General features: G+C 40.0%; 1 non-coding gene across 1 annotated transcript; it reads left to right on the top strand.

The window, feature by feature from the left end:
* The first annotated feature begins 2,050 nt into the window (after positions 1 to 2,050).
* LOC141645521 (small nucleolar RNA R71) lies at positions 2,051 to 2,157 on the top strand. Its single transcript, XR_012545002.1, has one exon. It is a non-coding gene; the product is annotated as a small nucleolar RNA R71 (small nucleolar RNA).
* Positions 2,158 to 3,655: the final 1,498 nt, after the last annotated feature.

The raw sequence follows: 3,655 nt of genomic DNA, 5'->3' as shown, positions 1-3,655 counted from the left end.
TTGTTCATTGTCATGATAAAGATCCTCAATAGATCTTTGCACTTGTTGTTCTCCATGATGGTCTTGATCGATAGCGTTGCCAATATAGGGATTGAAAATCCCTTCAAATTTATCGTCCCAAAGACCGCAAACTTCGTCTACTTGATCATTAAAAATCTCTTGAGTTAATAGAGACAACTGTCCTCCTTTCTTGTTTTGGCCAATGAGGCAATCCTCTTCACTTTTCATGGGTGAGCTTTTCAAGCTCTCTTTGTTGCTATTCTCTTGCTCTTTTGATGGAGCATCATCAACTTTCTTCTTCCATTGAAATTCCGACTTCTTCCTTTCATCCTTCCGGCTATAGTGATCAACCATAAAGCATGGTTCATGCAAACGGGGAGCTCTCATGGTCTTGTCAAGATTGAAAGTTATGCTCTCATCTCCCACTTCTAGAGTAAGCTCTCCGTGCTTCACATCTATCACCGCACCCGCGGTTTGCAAGAAAGGTCTACCTAGAATGATCGGAATATTGGAGTCTTCTTCCATGTCAACAATGACAAAGTCCACCGGGATGAAAAATTTCCCAACTCTTACGGGAACATCTTCCCATATCCCTAACGGTGTCTTCGTCGATCTATCGGCCATTGTGATGTTGGTACATTTAAGCTCTCCTATCCCTAACCTTTTACTCACCGAATACGGCATAACACTCACACTAGCCCCTAGATCACATAAGGCCTTGTTAATCGTGGTGTCGCTAATGGTACACGGTATTGAGAAGCTTCCCGGATCTTTAAGTTTCGGAGGTGAACTCCCTTGAAAGATTGCACTACTCTCCTTAGTGAAGGCGATAGTTTCAAGCTTCCGGATTGACTTCTTTTTCGTAAGGATGTCCTTCATGTACTTCGCATAGGCCGGCACGTGATTGATTAATTCCATGAAAGGAATCGAGACTTCCAAATTCTTCACAATTTTCATAAATTTTCCAAGTTGGTCATCAAATTTGGGCTTAGCTTGGCGGCTTGGAAAAGGAAGTCTAATCACAATGGGCTCCTTCTCCTTGGCCTTGTCTTCACTTTTCTTTGAAACTTCTTCTTTTGTTGGTTCTCCTTCCTTGAAGTTTTGCACGATTTCCTCTTTGTCACTAGCTTTCACAACTTCATCCTCAACTTGCTTCTTCGGTCCTTCATATCTCGGACCACTCCTCAAGTGAATGGCACTAACCGTTTCATGTCTTGGGGGATTACTTTGAGTTGGTAATTGCCCCTTTTGTCTTTGTGAGCTTGAAGATGCTAGTTCAGTCAATTGGGTTTCCAACATTTTGGTGTGGGCTAGGATGTTGTTGATGGTGATGTCCTTTGCTTGACTATCCTTTTGCATTTGAGTGAAAAACTCTTGTTGATTCTTTTGCATTTGGAGGACCGCTTTTTGAACATCAAAACCTTGGTCATTTTGTTGATTGTATGGAGTTTGGTTTTGGTAACCTTGGTTTTGGTTGGAAAAGAGTCTTTGGTTTTGGTTTCTCATGGGTGGTGGGGTGTATGTTGAAGGATTTTGAACATTTTGGCTTTTGTATGAGAGATTTGGGTGGAATTTGGTGTTTTCATTGTAATAATTGGAATAAGGGGTACCACTCTTGTATGCTTGAAAAGCATTCACTTGTTCATTTGTTCCCCTACATTCACTTTGGTCATGTCCCAAAGTTCCACAATTCTCACATATCCCACTTGGGATTGATGAAGATGCCGTCATGGCATTGACATGTTGCTTTGGTGATTTTGAGGCTTCTTCAAGTCTAGCCATAGCTTTTTCGAACTTCAAGTTAATGGTATCAATATGAGCACTAAGTTGAGCACCCAATTGAGTAATAGAGTCCACCTCATGCTTTCCTCCTCTAGTAGCCTTGCGCGGTCTACTATATTGTGAGTTATGGACCGCCATTTGCTCAATCTTGTTCCAATTTTGATTATCGTCAACTTCCGTGAACATACCATTTGATCCCATGTTGAGAATGTTTATTGAGTCTTCATAAAGACCGTTCCAAAATTGTTGAACCAAGAACCACTCGCTAAGTCCATGATGAGGACATGAGCGACAAATTCCCTTGAATCTCTCCCAAGCTTCATACAAAGATTCTTCATCCCTTTGCTTAAAACCCGTAATTTGAGCTCTTAGCATGTTAGTCTTTTCCGGAGGGTAGAATTTTTTGTAGAAAGCTAGAGCCAACTTCTTCCAAGAGTCAATTCCAAGAGTAGCCTTATCAAGGCTCTTCAACCATTGTTTTGCGGTGCCGATTAGAGAAAAAGGAAATAAGACCCATCAAATTTGGTCTTGAGTTACACCGGTTTGTGAAATCGCATCACAATAGTCACAAAAAGTCTCCATGTGAGAATGAGGGTCTTCACTAGGCATCCCCCCAAATTGGCTTCTTTCGACTAATTGGATTAATGCGGATTTAGCAATAAAATTTCCGGTTAAGTGTTGTGGTGTGGGAGTACCATTGGGTAGGTTCTCCTCGGTCGGTACATAATGTGATGAAAATCTAGGCATTGTGGGTTGATTTTGTGTTGGATTTTTTGTTGGGTTATCCTCACCTTCTCTTGCAAAAGGGTTGACGAACTCAATAGTATTTGGTTGAATATCTACAACCTCACCTATAGTTCTCAAAGTACCTCTAGCAAGTCTTCTATTGTTTGTCAAAGTCCTTTCAATTTTGTGATCAATGGGTAACAAGTTACCTTGTGATCTTCTAGACATGGAAAATATCAAACAACTCGAAAATAATTAGAACAAACCTTGAGGAGTTTTACTTCCCCAAGGCAAATAAAGACACAACTAATAACAATCTAAGAAAATCTAAATCAAGTTAACACCGTCCCCGGCAACGACGCCATTTTTGGCCGGACCCTCTCGGGCTATGTTTTGGTTACTTGTCGTTAGGAGCACCTAGACCAAAACAATATTTATATCTCCACAAACAACTCTACTATTAGTAAAGAGGTAAGTAAAGGTCGAATCCCAAGGGACGGGTATTGAAGTAATATTTTCAATTGCAAGTAGCGGTGTCTAGGGGTGTCACAATTTGGGTTTTGAAGTAGAAGATCACTAAACTAAATAGCAATAAAAGTAAACAAGCAACATGATTAAAAAGGGATGTAAACAATTGTTAAAGGGCACTAGGGTGTCATGGGTTCATAGGGGATTCATGGGAATTGATCATACAAACATATTCTCAAATTGCAAGCAATTATTGTTGTGATGGATCGAGTTGGTTTATATCTTACAATCCTAGGAAGGTTTGGGTCCTGAAGCCGAATCGATTAGATTTTACAACACCTACAAGTCGACTTAATCCTCCCTACTCAACTATATGGATGGTCTAATGAGACTCGAGTTGGTTTATATCTTACAAGTCTCATTGAAAAGGTAAGTGATGGGTAAAAAATGCAAGGATTCATAGGCTCGCATTTCATCAAACATAACATGTGCATAAGTTGAGATCACAACAAGCAAGCAAATAAATTATGAAAACATATTAAATTAAGCATGAATCATCCCCCATGTTGGTTTCCTCTAATTACCCATTAACCCTAGTTAAAGAAACTACTCACTCATCATCATGGTAAACATGCTAGCAAGGTTGTCAATCATACCAACAAAGCAAAACATGATGAAC

The sequence above is a fragment of the Silene latifolia genome, chromosome 2, assembly GCF_048544455.1.
Source record: "Silene latifolia isolate original U9 population chromosome 2, ASM4854445v1, whole genome shotgun sequence".
Classification (NCBI taxonomy): domain Eukaryota; kingdom Viridiplantae; phylum Streptophyta; class Magnoliopsida; order Caryophyllales; family Caryophyllaceae; genus Silene; species Silene latifolia.
This window is presented reverse-complemented; position numbering and strand designations above follow the sequence as displayed.